A 23,811-nucleotide genomic window follows, 5' to 3' on the forward strand; every position below is an offset into this window, starting at 1 on the left:
CTCTTTAGGTATGTTCTAGATGGTGATTTATTCTAGATCTGTGATGGTTTGTTAACAACTTTATGACAAGTTTAGCTTAAACTTTAGAAAGTGGTGGAAGCTAACACTAAGGCATGCGTTATGAACCACTGATACAAAGACGTGGTCTTGTTCAAATCATAAGTGTCGAGTTGTCTTCATAAGTAAAGTTAAACAAACTATATCAAAATACAAGAAATTTGGGGGAAACCATTTAAGAAACTACTCTTTAGAAGTATGTAGAAATGGTAATTGATATGATTTATCAAATTTGTATGGAAAGGAAGAACCTTTCTCTACCCCATTTGAAAGTTGGATGATGTTATCCAATAACACTTAAATGTGGGGGGGTGTTTTGCATTTGAACATGGAAGGTTTACCTGTAAGGATGCCTCATTTGAAATTTGGATGATGTTATCCAATAACACTTAAATGTGGGGGAAGGTTTACCAATAAGGATAATTATCTAAAAATTTTAAACATGTGACCTCGTGGAGTACACAATGGTCATAACGATCTAATCTAGTGATTATAATCGAATGCCAAAAGGTTGCTAGATGTATGATATGGCATACTAGAGGCAATATTAACTTACAAGTTAAGAGCACGTCATAACAACTCATCTTAATTGAAATTATCTAGTATGACTTGACAAAGTCATAGATAATGGTTTTGGATCCAACAACCCAGGGGTTGATGAGAGATGAAGTTGTGGAATGAGACTAAAGCCCATGAAAAAAAAGGATATATGAAGGAAAACCTAACTTAGTTGACTGGAGATCCCAAGATCTAAGTTCAATAGGACAACCTAATTGTATATCTAAGGGTGGTCACTATGGAGGCATAGCCAATGTATAAGTTGACATATAAGCTAATATATATTTATATATATATCCTCCTAAATTGTAAAGGGAGTGTAACTACTTCCTAGTCCATTCCTATAACAACAGTGGCATGTTGTGCGACTAAGCATAATTTATGGTTAATGATTTATGTAAATCATTATAACCTCAATGCTTTTAATGATTTATAAATAATCACCTATGTGAAAGAGAAGTGAGGTCGCTTCGAATGAAAGTGTGGGATGCACAATTTTTAGAGCTTTCACAGAACCAGGCTAGTGTTCCAGGACCATAATGGACACGACAATGAGGGGATATGCTCGGCTAGGGAGAGTATTGTGTGAAGTGTATTGTCGTCTACACAAATGAGGGTTAGTTCAAGGACATCGCGTCTACTAACCGCTAGGAGGCTAAGTATACTTCACAAAGGAAGGTTCAAAGGTAACACCTACCTATCCTGCAATACTCAACCGTCGAGGTTCCATTGGATATATTGTGTGTGTTTTGATCAATCTCCATTCATGTGGGGGATTGTTGGAAAATTTAGAAAATGTGAATGGAAATTAATTATTGTAATAATAATATAAAACTCTTGATTGGTGAAACTCTTGAGTAAAGTGGCTTGATGACACTTAATGAGTTTTTATTATTACATTAAGTCACTAATTCAGTGAGACACTTGTTTTCTTTCAACTCTTGAATATATTATGTGGCTTTGTGCCTCATTTGGAGAGAACTAGAAAAATGTGTTCACTTAAAAAATCCATATGATTAGAGATGAGTACTCTCTACTTGATTCCTTCATCACATTATTCTAGCATATTCATTTTCAAGAATACCGATATACCCGATGTAACCTCGGGCGTGTAGCCTTTTCCGGCAGTACATACGGCTTCGGCTGTTGTACCCTGGGAGACAGACGGGCTCTTTAGTAGAGACCCGAAATCTGTTTTAAGGGAAGCATATTGAATACGTGCCTCCACCAACGCTCAATATATATTATTATGTTCATGTATTGTTGCAGCCAATGGAGTTGGGTCAATGATAAGAATTTGTAGCCACACCAAGGAAAACTATGACGAATGTGAAGATACTCAACATGTGGAAGACTCGAGTCAAGAAGTTCTTGGTGAAGTTCTCACCAAAGACATCGACACGAATCTATATTAATTGTTCTCTATATTAATTTTATTTTTGGTTTTGTACACGGTAATCTACTAGGATATTTCCCTTGTATATTGTGACCCATGTCCAACAGAAAATAACCAAAATGTTTATTTGACTAGGCTTTTTCTAAGTATTACCAACATTTGAACCCGTGTATTACACGGGATAAGTCCCTATATAGTACTATAACCTACTAACATGTGGTCGAATATGCTAACATCAATATACACGTGTGGTGCACATGCTGGTACATTCTTGAATTTAATTAAGTTGTACACGGCAGGACGATATATCTTAACATCAATATATACATATGGGGTGCACATGTCTAGAAGTACAGTAGTTGAGATCATAAAAGAAAAAGCAAAGAAGAGAAGTGATAAAGTGTTTGTTTTTTGAATCGAAAAATATTATGGAGAGTAAGGGCAAGTGCAAGGTTTGTGTGACCGGAGGTGCTGGTTACATTGGTTCAGCCTTCGTTCACTCACTTCTACAACATGGTTATATTGTTCATGCTACTCTAAGAAACCTTGGTATGTAGTAATGTAACGTTTGTTTTCTTCATGTTATTAGGGGATAATGACCAAAATGTTCATTTGACCAGTCAAAGTAATCAAAATGTTCGTTTGACTAGCTTTTCCCTATTAATTCACCCTTGATCTTGATCCCTGTCGACCCACACACTTTTAAATCACGACGAGATTTTCAATCAACAAGATTCAGCCGCCTGTCAAAAAATCTCATCGGAATCCAAAAAATTCTCGTCGGAAGTAGAAAAAAATCTCGTTAGATGCCTAAAAAATCCTGTCGGCTCCAACGATTTAATAAAAAACTATCGACCAGATAGTTTTATGACGCGTGACAGAACATTGTTGGTTGAAATTTGAAAACCTTGTCGGCTAATGATTAAAAAGTGTGCAGGTCGAAGAGATTAAGAGTGGACATTATGGAGAATGAAACTAGTTAAATGGACATTTTATTTACTTTGACAAGTGATATGGACATCTTGGTTATAAGTTGAAAGATGAGGTTAAGTTACCCTCTTATTCAACAATGATATAATTTTCATGGCAGGTGATGAATCGAAGGTGGGACTTTTGAAAAGCTTTCCATTTGCTGAAGAAAGGCTTCATTTGTTTGAAGCTGATATTTACAAGCCCGAAGAGTTCGAAAAAGCGATACAAGGCTGCGTCTTTGTTTTCCATGTTGCAACCCCCATGATACACACTTCTGGCTCTAAGGTCTTACTTTCTTGAAATTACTACAAGTGATCAAGATTCTCAAAACCAAAAAAATATGTAAATTTCTTTTTTTGATTATTATTGTTATATGTATTATGTATACACAGTATGATAATACCATTGAGGCAACAATTGAAGCAGTGAAAAAGATCATTGATGCTTCATGCTTGCATACACTCGGGGACAGTGAAGCGACTCATCTACACTGCTTCTGTTGTTGCAGCCCTTCGCCTCTAAAAGATGACGGGAGTGGTTATCGGATCACCATTGATGAGAGTTGTTGGACACCCCTTCATCTCAATGTCCCTTACTCAAATGATTTCTTGAAGGTTTTATCTAATTTCTTAGGATTTATATTTACTTAAGATTTAATTTAAAGTTTCCCACGACCCCATACTCTTTTAAGCTATTTGAATAATAAACATCTTTTAACACACATTGATAATATTTTTTATTTCTTGTTCCTTAATAATGAGATGATCAAAAGTGCCACACGCCACGAAACGCAGGGTAAAAATCCCCGTTGATTATAAATACCATAAATTAGTTTAGACTACAAATATTTTATTTCCTTAACAATATTTTTTTCCCATTCCTTAATAATGAGTTGATAAAAAATGCCACACGCCACGAAACGCAGGTTAAAAATCCTCATTGATTACAAATACCATAAATTAGTTAGACTACAATTAATAACAAAAATATTTTAGAAATTTAATCATGTAAACATTCAACTTTTAGTTTACAAGTTTTCTAAATTCTTTCGTTATTGATTTCCTTAGGACTACACAATAGCGAAAACAAAATCGGAGCAAGAAATATTGAAAATCGTGGAAGAGAAAGGAAATGAGCTTGAAGTTGTGACGTTAGGTTGTGGGGTGGTGGGTGGAAGTGGATGTCTTGCATACCCAACAGTCACTGTAATGATGTTCCTATCACAAATTGCAAATAATGCCATGCATTACCAATCACTAAGGTACCTAGAAGAATTGCTAGGGAAAGTTCCAATCATTCACGTCGAGGATGTTTGTCGAGCACATATTTTTTGTGCCGAGACACCATCAGTTAATGGAAGGTTCTTATGTGCTAGCTCATATGTAACAAGCGCGCAAATTGCAAAGTATTATCAGAAAACCTACCCACAATTGGACCAAGAGTAAGTTTTGTAAAAAGTAAAAACATCATATACTAGCTTGAGACATAATGTTTAACTATATATGTGCTAAATCATCATGAATTTGTTTCTTGTTTTAGGTATATGGAAGAACAAGGGAGGGATATCGAATGGGGATCGAAGAAGCTCGAAGATAAAGGTTTTTCGTACAAATATAGTACCAAGATGATCTTAGATGATTGTCTTGAATTTGCAAAGAGATCAGGCTTTGTAGAGCAATAACTAATGTTTGGTTGTATCAGCTTTATAAGGTTTATCAAACAATGATTTCTATATTGGATATATTGGAATAATGGTTATTGGCTGTAGTTACTAATGGACAACAATTCATTTTCCTACCAAAAATATCCTAGTTTGCTACATGTAAATCCAACAAATTATAGAGGAATTTCCAACAAAAAAAAACTATCCTTGATTTTTGTACAATATTGTAACAAAATTGAAACAATACGATTTTGTGTAGGAAATTTATTGCTTACCCTCCAACAAAAAATATACATTTTCAGTTTTTGTTGCAAAACTGTTGAAAAGCATTATAAATATAATTATTTGTGATATCTCTACTTCTCAAGTATGAAAAGTTGCAAAAAGGTTGGAAATGACTTTTCCAATATTTGTTTTCCCACACAACTTTGTATAGAAAGATCGTTAGAAAATAGGTTTTCTAACAAATTTTCAATGAAAACCGTCGTAAGAAAATGACTCATTTTCTAATAGTGAGTAATACTTTTGATTCGCGTACAATGAAATTGGATTTCAGAAGTAACAATAATTGCGAAAACATAATTGTGTAAAGCATATATGGTTTAAGGAATGTTGATTCCATAATTGTTTTTGTATAGAAAAAAAATGCTTTAGTAACAGTAAACTTATAGTTCACCACATTCTTTTAAATGATTTAAAAGATACAAGTAAATATACTTACAAGGTAGCACTCAAAGGCATGCATTATATACATTCTAAATATACTTACAAGATACCAATTCCATTACTAAATTGAACCCCGAGCCAAGTCAAATGATTGAATACCGGATTTGAGTCTTCAAATTCGAATGCGATTCGAATCGAATTTGGAGTTCCTTGAGCCGATTCAAGTATTGAACACTCAAATACATAAACCAATGAGATTTACCACTTTTCACCCTTTTTGTTATCCACGTCAGCGTCACATCATTCTACCTCACAAGCATCCCAGTCCATCCATAAATTCTACAACCATCCCAATCCATCTTTCATTTAAATAAATTAACTAAATTATATTTAAATTAAAAAAATAAATATAACCTAAATTAAACTAACATTCATTAAAAATAAATTACATCTAAAAACATTAAACATAACATTAAAATACAAAATTAAGAAAAAACATAAAATTAATCCTCCACTTCGAAGCTGGAGTTGGAGACGGATCCTCCCCGGTAACTACATCCACAAATCGGGGATGATTTCTTAAGACATCCCACGCTTCGATGTTTAAAAAACCCAAGTGAGTGACACAATGTCGGTAACCACGATGTGCTCGTGCATACGCATCTTTTTTGGGCATCTCGTCAAGTGCCCCTACGTAGAATAGGTGGAATTGACAAACCTTTTTTTTAAGATCCCGCCACTTTAAGTTGATTTTGGGGACGGTACAATCTCCTGTGCCTCCAAATTGAACATACACCGTTTGAAGCGCATGCCAAAATTGGGCTTTCAATGTGACATTTTCCGTTACGTACATCCAAACGTTTGATAATGTGACCTCGTCGTCATAGCTCCACGTTGATGGTCCTACTTTAGGAGGTATTTATTAGGGTTGTGTGATTTGAAAGAATGACTTTTCCAATCCTATTTATGCTTGCATTCTTCAACTCAAGAGTCAAAATCATTTTATCATTATTTTTCAACTTCATTGGTTTTTACTGCTTTGTTGCCTTCACTAGAATCTTTTTAGTAAAGACAGAGTGTCATTAATTTTTGTTTTTTTGATACTGACTTAAACTATCTTCTTTTTGTTAACTGATTTTTTGGTACAATATGTCTGGACCCACTCACATTTTTATCAAAAACTCATTCTCACCCGAACCAAAATGATATTTTTTAAAACAAACAGTTTTGACAAGAACTCATCATGACTCAAATCCATTCTGACTCATTATTCTGCTAGACTCAAACTGGCCTACATGCTCTCTAGGTATATCTAACATTACAATGCATTATTGAGAGCAATTTGTGCAGTAATGAAGATTGCATATTCATCATACTTTTAGAGTTGTAAAATCACCATGAATGAAGTGTGTTATAAAACTGCAACCGAGTTAAGGGTTGTCATAGATTGCTTATTAAAGTTGTTTATCTACTTATTGTGTTTTAATACCACAATAACTTGTTTTAAGGATACTTGAGGTTGAGTAACAAAACTTATTAATCAACCACCTAATAATTTATAGCATTTGGTTTTTACCATCAGTCGCATTTCTAAATAACCACATAATGACATAATTATTTACCACAAGAACATATCAAACATCTACAATTATAAATGTGACAGAACCAAAACATAACCCATTATTCTTTACTTTAGCAATATATGTATCTAATCACACAATTCTATCATTATGTAACATACCAAATGACAAGAAATCAACAAGCATAATTAAACAAAAAAGTCACTAAATTCTTGCCCTTAACCATGAAGCAGAGCTAGACTAGCGGTATACCTAATAGCACGAAAACTATGAGGCAAACCTACTGTCTCGAGATCTTTCACCTCATTCTTGCTCGCATCCAACAACATAAGCCTTCCATCATCCATCGCAATCAAAACCTCCCGATCACTTTTCATCAACAACGGTGGAATCAACAAAGGCTGCGAAACCACAAAAACTTACTTCCAAGAATCCACCACCCCATACTCCCCCATCACCCAAACATCCCATTTTTCAACATTAACCTCACGATAACGAGCACACAATGACAACGACAACGGTCCACCCTCCTCCCCAAACGAATCTATACTCACTTGATCATAACCCGGGACAATATTCTCCGGCAAATCAAAAACTCGAAACCCCTCATTTTCCAAATCAAACGCCATAATATATCTACACGCACCCCGCCCGTCATCTCTAAAACCCAACCAATTAACAAAACCATTCACAACTACACTACTAGACCAACCCTTAGTCAAATAACACGGCGCGCTCCCACTCGCACCTGAACCGTCCTTTTTCTCCCATGAATTACTCCCAAGAGAATAAACCCACACATAATTCCTCCTCTTAAAATCCTCCAAATCATAAGCAATCTCCACAACCTTAAACTCACAACCCCTTGAAACAAACCCGATAACAAAATGCGAAAACTGATCATTAACATTAACATTATGAGGGTGATCAATAATCCTAAACTTTTGAATACAAGGGTTCCAGAGAATAACCACACCAAGGTTACAATAATAATTAGTATCAAACAAACATATTAAACCTTTGTCAGACCCCACAATCTGAAGGTACCCATGAAGGGTTTTGTAGGGTGGTTGCAGATTTAATGTTTGTTGGAAGGTGAGTGGTGATGTGAAGGAGTAGAAGTGGGTGAGGTAATCGGATGACTCGTGGTAGATTAATATGCGGTGGTTGTCGGTGATGGTGGTGGTGAGGTGAGTTTGGTGAAGGATGGGTTGTGGATCAAGGGTGGAGATGACGTGGAGAGTGGGAGGAAGTGAGTTAAGGATTTGGTGGGAAGACGAGAGAGGATGTTGAAGAGGATGTCTTGTGGGAGGTTGAAGATTGTTGGAGACATTGATTGGGTGGTGGGGTAGGGTTTGAGGTTGGGGTTGTACTTTTGATGTTTCATTTGTGTGTTTTGACAGTTTGGATTTTGGAAGACGATGTTTTGAGGTAATTATCGAGCATAAAACCAAATAATCGAATCGAAAGTGAATTAATCGAATAAAACGAATCAAAGCATTAGTGAGACATTTTCGAAACTTGGTTACTATTTTATTAACATTTTGCCTTAAAATAACCAAACAGATAAAAAAAGGGATCTTAAAGTAAATTCACATAATACAAGGGTATGTGTAGTGGCCGAGTAATATGGACCATAAAAATATTATTAGTTCCCATATGATTATCATATATCAAAAGCTAAATGCGAGCTTTTTTACTATTATTATTATTATTACACTTTGAAAATTCACTTGGTGAATTATTATACCTTTTCTTTTAAGACCGTTTATAACCGTCAGTATAGGCTTCACGATCATTGAATTCGTAATACCAAACTCCTTCCATTCCGATGACCGCTTTCTGCCTTTGACACCTTCGATTCAAAAACAATCTGATCAGTAATTTTCAAAGTTTAACCCATAATGGCGATAACTGTTATAACCATTGATCTTTAAAGGTTGATTCTTTTGGTTAAAACGACCGTCTGACTATTTTGTTGACGGCTGTTTGATGGCGTTAAATTGGACGAGTGGTGTAGCTATAATATGACACATATTTAACTATCTACTCTTCGTTTCCATGTAATTATAAAGATTAGAAAATGGTTTAAATGGGATGTTGGACCATTTTAACTTAAAAGCGTAACTTTTTTCTTAAAAGAGAAGTATATGGATCCCAATGTAAACGCGCTAACTAGGATTGAAATGTACATTTTGACATGAACGCATAACTAACAACATTTTTTTCCATATGACTAATCCAGTCACAAAACAGACTTTGGAGCTTTGTTCTCACCTAAAATGACAATTCAAATTTCAACAAGCTACGTATAGACTAAAAATGATTAGGATAGAACTCTTTGAAATATTTTAATACTAAATGACTGAACGATTCATGAAACTTACAATCAAGTTGGGAACATATGATAGAAATCTCTTCATCTGTGTGAAACCCAAGTTCGGTTTTAAAATAATAAGCAAACCCATCTATCTGTTTTGACTAGGGCCGTCTAAACCGCTCGTCGCTCGAACTTGCTCATCGCTCGCTCAGAAATTACTCGAAAAATGCTCGCTCGTTTTTACGCTTGATTGAAAACGAGCCGCTCTGCTTGGTTCGGTTTGTAAACGAGCCAAGCAACGAGCAAAGGCCTGCTCGGTTCGGTTCGGCTCGAATATTTTTAATTTAGTTTATATATAATTATATATGAACAAATATATAAATTTATAGACAAAACACATAAAGATAAGCTTACAATTATTTATACCCCTTTAAATTTTTCATATTCCGTCAATTTTATAGTTTTATTTGTTCAATTCAAGTTTTTATAATATTAGAAGTTTGTTTAAATGATCATTATATCTCAATCCAAACTTATTTTTAATAAAAAATTACAATATATTACACGTTTGTCTATAAACTACTAATTTATTTATAAAATACATATATTTACAACCTTCAAATTTGTTTTTTATTGAAAATTTTAAAATAAAAAAGAAATAAATAATGCTCGAAATCGCTCGACGTTCGTTCGAAAAATGCTCGATTCGATTTTGGCTCGTTTCGGTTTTGGCTCGGTTCGAATTTCAGCCGTTCGGTTTGGTTCGGTTGTAAACGAGCCAAGCAACGAGCAAGCCTTCGCTCGGTTCGGCTCGACTCGTGAACAGCCCCTAGTTTTGACGATTAGATTTGAAACTTTTCAAACCTAACAATACACCTAAATCAAAGGTAGACACAAGTATACATATACTATTGAAATATGTCTAAAATTCTAATCAAAAGTATTTTAATACTTCAGAAATATGTTTAAGTTCAAATTTGTATAATCCAAACTTTTCAAACCCTAACTTTTTTTTTTCTTTTTCGTTTCATATATTTTCTAGATTCAACATTAAAAAATAGAGTTTACATCGATACAAAAAACAAACGGGCAACAAGCTAGCTGCTCCGCTAGCCCTTTTTATATGGCAAAACTAAGCCGTTTACTGTCTAAATACGCCTAATCAAAAGTATTGTAAGTTTTAGTTAATGAAGGTTGATTAATTGACAAACGGGTTTAGAGCTCGTCTAGTTGTTGATGGACTTGGTGGCTTTGTAGCTGATGGGCCATTGGTGGGCTTAAGGTTATGTGGTTGGGCCGCTTTCAGTTTTTCTCATATAGGCCTGGATTCTATATATGGTTTTAACTTTTGAGAGAATAGTTTCGGGGTTTATCGATCTCGTTCTGTTCTCTCTCAATGCTCTCATCAGAGCTTCATATAGTTTTAGTTGTTTTTATGTCTATATTTTTGAATGATTTATTGTATCTAGTCATCATGATGACGATCTGAATTGTTATATGTGTGAAACCCAAGCTCGATTTCTAGAACTATCAAATGAAGACCATCTGTTTACTTTGACAATCTTGCCAATGATTCGAATAGTCTTATAAATGTCATAATAATATATCCAATTCTAAAGGTAGAAAGAAGTAACCATAGTCATGATGGATGGTTAATGAGTTGACTCGTGACAGCCTTTATTATTGTTATTATTATTTTAAAAATCAATTCAAAGGACTATACAATATATTTAAAATTGTTATTGGATTTGTTAACATCATTAACATTAATATTCACGCCACACGAGCCAAGTTCTTTTTATCTTTTCTTTTTCCCCTTTTTAATGACTAATTTTTTTGTATTATTTTTTCATTCTATGTCTTAATTAAAACTATAACCAACAATCTTTTGATTAAATGTCACACACGTTTATTATTAGACCAAGCTATTGGCATTTTGATCCAATAGTTTAATAAGATAATAATTTGAGTTAAATACAATTCTCATGCATGTCGTTTGGTTAAAGTAACACTTTTAATTTCATAATATAGATTTTTTTAGGGAGGCTATGTTTATATTTTAAACATATAAGGTTAAACGCGCTTAATCTTTCATAAGTACAAACCGATTACAATAAAGTAAGACAAACGGGCAACAAGCTGCGACGCAACTCAAATTCTATACTAGAAAAAAAAAAACAGTTAGTTATCTAAAATGGAAAAAAAATAAAATTTGAAAACCCAGTCACAAAATAGATACCTATTGAATTGAAACCACTATTATAACAAAATTCTAGGGTAGAAAACTATATTTTACTTTAGTAACTCAGATTGTATCAAAGATATCTTATGGCCCCTCAAAACACTAATTAAGTTGAGTTTATACGAGTCCGAGCTAGATCTTGAGTCTAAATCAAAGCTTATTTAATAAACAAATTTGAGCCATGTACCGAGTTTAACTAGACCCAAGAGACTAAACTAGCCTAATTACTAATTATTGTATACGTATATAATAACTTTACTATATACAAAATTATAAAAAAAATCAAATAATATTTATTAAGTATAAATTTACTATATAATCTAATTATCAATATAATTGGCTACCATAAAATCCTATGTGTCGCTCTTATGTCACTCCTCATCCTCTCTCAAACTACCAGATTGCTTGATTTATAAATGAAAGTCTCTCGGTTTGACCCGTTTCAGGATATCATTACTCAAACGAGTTATATATACAAACTCTGACCATCTTCCTCCCCATCCTCGGTGGTTTCTCCTCGTCGTCGATCGTCTCAACGTAACCTTACCATCGACAAACCCTAATCCCTATTCTCCTTCAACATCGATGTCAATTGAAGGCTCAGAAGTCTGATTCGCAATCGTCCTTCCAAATCAAAAGTATGTTCCTTTGTTGACCTGTTGATTTTTCATCTCTTGCAATTCATCATCAACGGTAATTTCAATCACAATTCAAGGTATATTCAGTTTAAATCCAACATTTATCACAATCTAAGATGTCTTCGTTTTAAATATTTCAAACCCTTAATCTATTTTATTGGGTTTTTTTTTCAATCCCTAAGTTCATCCTCATTCTTGGATAATAAAGCAGATGAAAACGTTAGTTTTTCATGGATTTGATGGTGGGAAGTTGATATTAAGATTCTTGTAACTGAAGTTTATATTTTTATACTTTTTTACATCTATTCGAACCACCGGAAACTATTTTGTTCAAAGTTTCAATGTCAATGGGCAAAAGAGGGTAATGTGGCTGAAACTAAAGATGGTATGCATCTTTCTTACTTATGTTTATTGGCATATGTTTTTGCTACTTAATTTTGTGTCTTTATGTCTTTATGAATTCTGTTACATAGGCGTGGTCTGCAAAATATATGAATATAGATTGTTTTATGCAATGTAGGAAGGTGCCTTTGGTTAGATTTATTCTTCACACTTTAAAAGAAGGTTCTATCAAGGATCGAACTACTCCCTGGTTTGGATGACATTAAGCTTTGGATTTCAAGGTAAATTTTCAACTTCTTAATGTTAATGTTTGTTTTATCGCCACTGTATGCAAACCATGTTATATTAATATATCTAAATTATGTTAATAAAATGATTTATAATATTAATTATGTTAATAAAACGATTTATAATATTGATCTCATGCTGAAGTTAGGGTTAACTTAGGATTTTGGGTGATAGATCTGCTCCCTGGCGCGAGCTGTACCGGTTTTGACCCGGTATGCGGCATGATCCAAATACATAAAAAAAACTTTTAGTTTTTTATTGGGTTTAGTTTGGGCTCAAACAGAAACGAAACCAAAAATTCGTTTTTATGAAAACCGTTTGGTTACAACTATTAAGTTCTTATAAATTACCTAAAATCATTTTTTTATAATTCAGTTTGGTTGTTGGTTAAAGGCGAAATTGAAAATGAGCTGAAAAATCGGTTTTTCAATACATAAAATTAAACCGGCAGTTTTTTACTGGATTCGGTTATTTCAGTTCAGTTACGCCGGCTGTTATGGTTCAGATATTTCAGTTTCGTGCACAACCATAGGTACTGGGTGGTCGGTTGTTTGTCGAGTATTTCACTCTTTGTGTAATTGGTTTGAGTGTGTCATATAGGCCTGGGCCTGGTGTTTTGTGAGGCTGCAAGGAGTTGTGAGCGACCAGAATGTGAAAAGAATAACCGTGAATGCCATGAAACAGATGCAGTTGTTAGTCAAGAGTCCAAACCCGTATTGACTTGCAAATATTTATCTCCATTTTGATTATCTATATATTTAGCGAGAAATTTTAAGTCAAAAAATAACATGCATATTGTTCTAAAACTTTGAATACAAAGAATTTAAAGAAAAACACACATTCGACAATGCTCAACCCCCTTGACATGGTTGAGTAGGGTTACGGGTTTAAACATGTCTTTTTTTTTATGGGACGGATCAGGTTGGGTTGGTCTGACCCGGTATGATGGGGTAGTGGGTATAAACATGGTTTACTTTAAAGTCAAAATGAACCAAAATTGTACGATGTCAGTGTAGAACAAGTGGAGTGTTTTGCTCTGCCCAAGTTGCATAGGTGAACATCCTTTAAAAATGAATCTCTTGAAATTTGGTATTATTAACATAAAAATGTTTCTGGTCTATGACAGATTCAAGTCGTTAACCGTTTTGGATCCTAATTACGGGTCATTTTTGTAAAGTGTTGGCAACTTTTTATCAGTTTTTGGATCAAATTTGTCAGTTTTAAGTGGGGGTACTACCAATATTGTCAAGTGTACAAAGTGAGGTAAGTTACTTTTAAGAACTTGAGTTGTTTATTAGAAAAAATCTTGATTATTATTATGTTTTGGCCCGTTTAAAAATTACCCCTAACGACCTACATTAAAAAAATTGACCTATTTTGACCCGCAAAATTTTTTTGACCCTTATATAGCTGTTGTTTATTCTATTCCAGTTCGTTTATTTCATTCCGATTCCGAAGCATAAGAGATTGTAAAACTAACACCATAACCACAACTACTACCACGGCCACAACCACAGCCCACATGGTTGAGTACATTCTTGTGCAGAATTCTTGATTGATCAACGAGTGCCATTGCACTATTGCAGATGCTTAATCGATTCCTTATATGATGACTTATTTTTTGAGACGGTGGCATTTCTCTAGAGAGTGTACATAAATGTTTATCTGTGTTCCTTTTATGTGCTAATGATGTGTACGGGCAGAGAATTGCCAACTCAAAATGCAAAATTGATACAAATATTAAAAACATTTGAAGTTACGAAATGGAGTTTAAAAACTTTAAACCCATAACCCATAACCCATAACATTCACTATGCTTCAGTAAGCACAAAGCATATAAATAAGTTGATTAATTTGCACTATAAGGGGTTGTTTTACATTTGTCGTTTCTAATATTTAAATATTTTTTTAAATATTAGTTTTATTTATTGTAATGAAGTTAATAATATAATTAAAGTTTGATTATTAATGAGTTTCACAAATAAATGAGATGTTATAACTCATTTAAAAGTATCTGAGTTTGGTGAGACCCATGACCCACATATTTTTTTTTAATTATTAAAGTGTTTTTTAATTATAAATAATTTCATTTTCAAAAAAAAAAAAAATCGGATATTGATTTTTATTGTATCCCTATTTTATAGGATTTCCATATCATGTATTTGGTGAAATTAGTTTTTAATATAATGAGATGTTATAACACGTTTAAGGACTATCTGGTTTGACGAGGCTCATACCCGTGAATTCGGATCAAATGCATTAGAAACCTTTATGTACAAATAAAACAATTTGTTGGCTTGAAAGGAGATGGAGAATAACAAGAAAAATGATAGCCAACTACAACCCCATACTAAAATATTACAAGCCAGCTAATTATTATTAAACTCTAGCTCAACTATAATTCAAGCCTATTTGCACATCAAAGTTTATGTACAAGTTAAAAACTAAACTTATCATAATCAAAAACACTACATATACATTATTAATAATAATACCTAAAAACTATACTAATATATAACTCATTTAACAAATTTATTGTGACCGAACAGTCTCAAAACATTCATTAAAAAAAAACATCATACAACCAATAAAACATAATTTATTTGTTAAGTTCATGTAACATAAATTGATAAAACATTAAACATGATACAACCAACAATAACAATAGACATTAGTCATTAGTCATTATGTAAAATTGAAATTAAACTCCATCCCAACAATAATATAGCCCATCTCGAAAAATAATAAAAAATATAGATATTTAATAGAATACAAAAATCATAAAATTAATATAAAAAAGTTATTCAAAATATATTAAATAAACCCGCGTAACACGCGGGCTAAAACTAGTAATATATATTTATTTATGTACCGATGGCTAGTTTAAAATTTTTTTAACAAGTCAAGCTTGAGCTTTTTAGAATAGATTTTAAAACAAGCCATGCTTGAACTCTTTGAAACTAAAACAACCAAGTTTAGCCAAACTCAAACTAGCTCAACTCATCCGTGCTATATTATATGGCCCTTGCTCGTTCTACATGCTTTTAGACAAATGCATTATACATCCAAATTGGCGTCTATTTTTAGTCAAACATGCATAGTATTTGATTTGAGATTGTTTTGAAAATAAGATAACAAGTTTGAACGAAATATATAATTGGTTGTATATTTTTATTTTGAGCATTTTTCTTGACTTTCCATGTAAATCATTAGAGAAAACTCAATATATACCATATGTTTTATGTCATATATATGGCCCATGACCATATGTATATTCCACATATCTAGATAAATGTTTTTTTATTAAATATAACTAAGTTTTCTTGAATAGGCGTACACGGCACTTGCAAGCCCTCTATAAATTAAGACTCGGTTCAAGAACTTAACTTGAGAAAATGGATCCGAGTAAAGGCAACTGTAAGGTTTGTGTGACCGGAGGTGCTGGTTACATCGGTTCGGCCCTGGTTCACTCACTTCTACAACATGGTTACATTGTCCATGCTACTCTAAGAAACCTGGGTACGTACATGATAAGTACATTAATTCTTATCATTATCTTCATACATTTGTGCTAATTAGTTTAAATTAAGGTGGGTGTAACTTTAAAGTGTGTAGTTTATTTGGTTCCTTGTGATATGGGCTAAATTATATAGAAATATTATAATTATTTCGTGCACTTCTTAGTAACTTTTGGGCTGTTTTTATTAATTAATTGGGCTAATTGGTTCACATTTTGATTTATTGGTTACGATAGAGAATGAGCTAAAATGATGCATTAAACTAAACTCGATATTGACAAGTATCGTAAACAAACTTTATATACTCCTCTTTTTCGTCAGTATTACTTATTATATATATAAAGAAATTTGTTCTTCAATATAAGTTACATTCAATATTTGAATGTCATAATTGATGTTGAATTCTAATAAATGTTGGTATTAATATATGATGTAGGCCATGAGATTTCCAAGATTCATACAAAAAAATAAACCAACATCGAGTTTAGTGCAAATTGTTATCACAAATTAAATTGGTCCAAGAAACAGATTTAAAGCCCACTAATATCTCTTTGAGGCTACGATGGTTTATTATTTTGACGCAAAATAAAATCATTTATTTTATCTTGAGACACAAGTCATCGTGGAAGAATAATAAAAACCCTACTGCCTAAAAATAAGGGGGAACAGAAGTGGACAACGACAAGAGGGAAGTGGCGCAAGACAGGGGTTCTAAAAGGCTCTGGTTCAACACAAAAGAAAGGAAGAGGAAAATGACACGATCAAAAGCGGTAACTTACTCGTTGTCACTAAATCCCTAACGCCGTTCTACCCTATGAACTAAACAAACTATATAAATAAACGGGGGCTTTGGTTTAACAGCCGGCTCGTTACAATTAGAATTTTGGTACTTAATACATAAATATAAAATCTTAACCATTAAAACTAATCACCGAATAAAGAGATTTAGTAGGCCCTAAATATGGATTAACAAATTGGATTATATTTCATCATTAGTGTTTTATTTCAACTATTTTGATTTTTCTTGTGTGTGGTTATTTTTAGGACTACACAATCACGAAAACGAAATTAGAGCAAGAAATATTGGGAATTGGGGAAAACAAAGCGAATGATTTAGAGGTTGTGACATTAGGTTGCGGGACGGTGGGTGGTGGAGGATATCTCCCATACCCCGCAACCAGTGTGTTGGCGTTAATATCGCAAATTTCCAACAATGCCGCACAATATCAACAGCTAAGGTTCCTAGAAGAATTGCTAGGGAAAATTCCGATCATTCATATCGATGATGTTTGTCGAGCACACATCTTTTGTGCAGAGACGCCATTTGTAAATGGAAGATTCTTATGTGCTAGCTCGTACATAACAAGCGCAGAAATTGCAAAGTATTATAAGAAAACCTACCCACAACTTAACAAGGAGTAAGTTTCGAATAGCAACATATACACTTCAATATATATATATATATATATATATACATATATATATATGTATGTATGTATATATAGGATCAGGATCATGTAGGTATATAAATGATCAGGATCATGAGAGAACTTTTTTGAAATTGAGAACTATGAGAACCATTTTGGACCACAAAAACCCACAAATAAAAAAAATCATAAAATAAAAAAAAACACAAAAATCAAAAAAGTAAAAAAAACCAAAATTCTTATTTTATCATCCCGATTTCATAAAAAAAACTCGGTTTAGCTAAATTATATACACATATGTATAATATATACATATATGTACATTTACATGTTTTTTTGTACACATGTGTATAATTTATGATAAATGATACTGTACGTATGTGTATATTACGTAACTAAAGATTATACAAAATTATACATATGTGTATAACACGACGTTTTTTTTTTATTTTTTTTAATGAAACCGAAATGAAATATAAGAGTTTTGGATTTTTTACTTTTTTAAAATTTTTATTATTTTTTGTTTTATGATTTTTTTAAATATTTTTTTAAAGGTGTTTTTAGTGGTCCAAAATGGTTCTCAAAGTTCTCAATTTATAAAGGGTCTCTTAGGATCCTTACCCTGTACATATATATATATATATATATATATATATATATATATATATGACTTAATGAAAGTTAATACGTTCATTTACCATGGTCTTCTGCTGTTAGGTATCTTGAAGAACATGAGAGAGAAATCAAATGGGGATCGAAGAAGCTCGAAGACAAAGGTTTTTCTTACAAATGTAGTACCAAAAAGATCCTAGATGATTGTCTTCGATGCGCCAAGGGATTATGATTAGAAGTAATTCAAATGGTAGCCATTAAGAGAAAAAGGAATGATGTTGTTTGAAGTTATTACAGAATAAGGAGTCTATTCAACCATTCAAGAATAGATCATTACTTCATTTACTTGTATTCAGTTTTATAGTTGGTGTCTCTTTTGTTATTTTCTGTTTAATGTTCTGCTTATCTTCATTAATACAACAAATCATTCTATATTTGAGTTCTTTGTATTCTTGTTTACTATAAACGTCAACATTGTGGTATCAGAGTCCGACCATAACAGGCTCAAGCTTTCACGTGTCTTTCGATCCATTCATAGTGACTCATAATGCATGCGCACTGCTTAGCGCTTCGTTCCAGTGTCAAGTGTAACACCCAAAATTTTGGACCGGAATTTATTTTTTTTTTCATACGGAATATAACTTTAACTATTTGATGAATATTATTTTCGTTAAACATATTAAGGCAAATAAGAACTTTAGTGATTTCACAGACCTTTTTCAAATTTCCGATCGAGTTTTGGGACGATTCCAGCTTGAATTAAATTCATTCGCAATCAGTTTAATGAAAAAATTCTACCTTTGCTGGTATGTTCTTCCGGCCACAGACCATTTTGAATTCTTATTTTCATTAATTTCTTTTTTCCTGCTATCAGGTTATGTTTGTCTCTAGTTGGTTCTTTTCGTGTTCACCACAATTATGGTTCACCATGAAGATAGGAGATTCATGTGTCTAAAGAAACACTTGATTATATCTTCATTGGTGGAAAATAGATGGGAAAAATTGAATACAACATGCACAAATAATAATTACGAGCAAGAATAAAAGATGGTAATTGGTTATAAAAGTTGAACTAAGTAATAACAAAATAAATTTTAGAAAAGCTGCGAAGATTTTCACTTAGAGGGTGTTTGGGATTGCTTATTTTTATCAACTTATAACTTATTAACTTTTTGAAAAATAATAAGGTGTTTAAGATTGCTTAAATTGTGAAATGAAAAGTTTTATAAGTTACACTTTTGTAACTTATTAACTTAATGAAAAGCTATAAGGAGGTAAAATAAGAAATCCCAAACACCTTCTTATTAATTTCATATTAAGGATATTTGTTAAAATCCCTAAGAATTAAAATTTGTAAATAAGAGAATATTAAGTCCACTATTTTCCTTCAAGAAAATGCACCAATGGATTTGTTTTTCATTTCCTGTAAAGCATATAATAATATCTAGATATAGTCCTGCCAATCTACCCTAACATGACCCTCAAATATAGTTATCATATTAGAATGTCAATGACATACATATGGTTATATGCAGTGACGAAGCTTGGACAAAGACTGGGGAATGGGGTGTTGGGGCCACCATATATGCTTCGTCCATGGTTACATAAGCTAGTTTATATTTACCACTAGATTACAAGCTAGATAATTAAGTCCCTATACATGACTATAACCTACTAACATGTGGTCGAATATGTTGACATCGATATACATGTGTGGTGCACATTGTGACATGCAGATAAGGTATTCTTGAATTTAATAAAGTTGTACACGGCAGGACAATATTAATATCAATATATACATATGTGGTTCACATGTCTAGAAGTACAACAGATGAGACCATAAAAGAAAAGACAAAGAAGAGAAGTGATCAAGGGTTTATTTTTTGAATCTGAAAATATTATGGAGAGTAAGAGCAAGTGCAAGGTTTGTGTAACTGGAGGTGCAGGTTACATTGGTTCAGCCCTGGTTCACTCACTTCTACAACATGGTTATATTGTCCATGCTACTCTAAGAAACCTTGGCATATATGTAAACATTGTTTTCTTCAAGTTATTAGGGGATAATGATCAAAATGTTCATTTGACCAGTTAAAGTAATCAAAATGTTCATTTGACCAGCTTTTCCCTATTAATCCACCCTTAATCCTATTGACCCACACACTTTTAAATCATGACGAGATTTTCAATTAACAAGATTCTGTCGCGTGTCAAAAAATCTCGTCTAAAGCCAAAAAACCTCGTCGGAAGCAGAAAAAATCTTGTCAGACGCCTAAAATATCCTCAACTCCGACGATTTTTGAAAAAAACTATCGATCCGATAGTTTTATGACACGTGACGGAATATTGTTGGTTGTAATATGAAAATCTCGTCGGCTAATGATTAAAAAGTGTGCAGGTCGATAAGAATAACGGTGAACATTATGCGAAAAAACTAGTTAAATGGACATTTTGGTCATTTTCCCTTATGATTTACATAGGTAAGTTGAAAGATGACGGTAAGATACCCTCTTATTCAACTGATATAATTTTCATGGCAGGTGATGAATCAAAGGTGGGACTCTTGAAAAGTTTTCCATTTGCGAAAGAAAGACTTCATTTGTTTGAAGCTGATATTTACAAGCCAGAAGAGTTCGAAAAAGCGATACAAGGCTGTGTCTTTGTTTTTCATGTTGCAGCCCCCTTACAACACACTACTGGCTCTAAGGTCATGCTTTCTTGAATTTACAACAAGTGATCAAGATTCTCAATAATACAAAAGTTATATTTCTCTCTCTGATTATTGTTATATTTATATACAGTATGATAATACCATTGAGGCAACAATTGATGCAGTGAAAACGATCATTGATGCTTGCATGCACTCGGGGACAGTGAAGCGACTCATCTACACTGCTTCTGTTGTTGCAGCTTCGCCTTTAAAAGATGACGGGAGTGGTTATCGGATCACCATTGATGAGACTTGTTGGACACCCCTTCAACTCAATATCCCTTATGCAAATGATTTCCTTAAGGTTTAATCTAATTTCATCAAATTATATTTACTTAAGAGTTTAATTCAAAGTTTCATATGACCCTGTTAGGGTGGGATAATTTTTTTTTTTTTGTCAGAGTCGCACAAAATGGGTCAATATGGTTCAGGTTAAAACGGAACGGATCAAAATGAGTTGGTAAAAAAATTACAAATAATGAATAAAGTAACACTAAATATTGGTAAACAATTTAAAAGTGGTAAAAATGAAGGGGAAACAATTAAACAAAAAGTTAAAACATATAATAACGATTACCAATGGTAAAAAAAAGGTTAAAAAGAACTTAACTTATTTTTTAACTACAAATTTCATTAAAACAACCAACTACCCCTCCTACCAAGAAGCTAAAACACAACAAAACAAAAGAAAAATTACAACATCAAATATTTTCATCTATCCTAATTTAAATCCTAACAATAAATAATACACAAATACTTAAAAATTAAAATAATACAACTGATGCAGTACTCTATTATTTTAGGTTCATGTATTTCCAGCTTTCATTTATGTTAACCATAGAAAATCACATAAGATATTTGGTTATTACTTTTAACCTTTTGTTGGCTTCCTAGCTAGTTCAGTAGTCCAATCTATGCTCTTCATTATTGCCCACCAATAAAAGCTTTAATGTGTCCTAAATGTCTAAAACTTTGGGCTAAATATTAAAAGTATAACATGGTTAAATTTTTTTAAACGGCAAACAAAAATTGACTATATACCCGTACAGGGTGATTCAATGGTAAAATGGTAAAAGACCATCGCCAGCAGGTCCAACCAATGTTGTAAAACTCCCGAGTAGGCGGCCGAGTACTCTCCGATTACTCCCCGCCTAGATCGAGTACTCCCCGCCTCGACCGAGTACTCCTTAGATATTTTCCGAGTAATCCCCGACTACTCCCGAGTACTCGCAACTCCTCAGTCGACCGCCTAGGACCGCCTAACGACTTTTACAACATTGGGTCCAACCCAGTCGTACGGAGCCCTTAAACGCCTTCAAGTAATCCCCAGTTTCGGAGAAAAATCCACCAACCCGCGAATGGCGGTAAAACCCAAACGCCCTCAGGATCGAACCGGAGATCATAAAGATCCTTGTCTTCCTTCACTAAGCCAATCATGTCCTCTCCAACGTGTAGCAAGTGAGGATCGAACTTTGGTCCCCATTGAGAAACCCAAGCATCCTATCACAACATCACATTGGAGAGTAAGAACATTTACATCCTATCTCCATTTGTTAGGAATGCTTTTATAATGTAGGGTGTGATTTAAGGTGTTGTGAGTAGAGATAAGAGAAAATACAATAAATTTTATGTATATTGAAACGTTAATATTCACCCCACCCCACCCCACCCCACCCCACCCGGCATTCAAATGCTATCTCCATTTTCTGTATATATGCCTTTGTTTCTTGACTCGTACTCGTATAATAAACATTTTTAACACTTATATTATTTTTAAATATTTCATTTCTTTAATTCTAATTTTTTTAGTTTCCTTTAGAAATCTAATAATGTAAACAATCAATTTTAATTTACTTCAAGTTTTCTAAATCTTTCATTGTTGTTTCCCTTAGGACTACACAATAGCGAAATCGAAATCAGAGCAAGAAATATTGAAAATTGGGGAAGAGAAAGCAAATGAGCTTGAGGTGGTGACATTAGGTTGTGGGGTGGTGGGGGAGGCAGATGCTTACAATATCCTAGAGGTAGTTTTTTGGTGCTCATATCACAAATTGTCAACCATGTCCCAAGTTACCACTCACTAAGATACATGGAAGAATTTCTAGGGAAAATTCCGATTGTACACATCGACGATGTTTGTCGAGCGCATATATTTTGTGCTGAGACGCCATCGGTTATTGGAAGGTACTTATGTGCGAGTTCATACGTAACAAGTGCAGAAATTGCAAAGTATTATCAGAAAACCTACCCACAATTAAACCAAGAGTAAGTTTTGAAATAACATTGTACTTGAGATGTACAAAGGAATGACATAATGTTAATATGTGCTATAACATCATGTATTTCTTGTTTAAGGTATATGGAAGAACATGGGAGAGAAATCAAATGGGGATCGAAGAAGCTCGTTGATAAAGGATTTTCGTACAAATATAGTACTGAGATGATCCTAGATGATTGTCTTGAATTTGCAAAGAGATCAGGCTTTATATAGAAATTAATAACTAATGTTTTGTTGTATCAGATTAATTGCAAGGCTTGTTAAACAATGATTTCTATAATGGAATTCAAGTTACTGGCTTTGATGATATTAGTGATCAACTAATTAAGTTGGATTTAGAAGTAACGAGAATTGTGAAAACATTTATATGCCACTTTATGAAATCGTACCATAAATAACAAATTAAAAACAATCAAATAGATTACATTACATGTTAGTTTTTACATATCGATCAGTGTCGTCGACCTTCTGGTTCAATGATGGTTAAGGGTTTGGATCTTAAGGTCTCAGATTCGCAACCTGACTAGGTTTTTCCACGGTGGTGGAT

General features: G+C 33.2%; 2 pseudogenes across 1 annotated transcript; one reads left to right on the top strand and one right to left on the bottom strand.

Moving 5' to 3' along the window:
- The first annotated feature begins 2,351 nt into the window (after nt 1–2,351).
- Nucleotides 2,352–23,481, top strand: LOC143587605 (NADPH HC-toxin reductase 1-like; annotated as a pseudogene). The gene is made up of 5 exons (XR_013144925.1): nt 2,352–2,560; nt 20,817–20,983; nt 21,078–21,290; nt 22,879–23,251; nt 23,342–23,481. The product of XR_013144925.1 is annotated as an NADPH HC-toxin reductase 1-like (transcript).
- On the bottom strand, nt 6,996–8,283 carry LOC143587604 (F-box protein CPR1-like; annotated as a pseudogene).
- Nucleotides 23,482–23,811: the final 330 nt, after the last annotated feature.

The sequence above is a fragment of the Bidens hawaiensis genome, unplaced genomic scaffold (assembly GCF_021521415.1).
Source record: "Bidens hawaiensis isolate Kalapana, Puna unplaced genomic scaffold, B.hawaiensis_p1.1 tig00035603_1, whole genome shotgun sequence".
Taxonomy (NCBI): Eukaryota; Viridiplantae; Streptophyta; class Magnoliopsida; order Asterales; family Asteraceae; genus Bidens; species Bidens hawaiensis.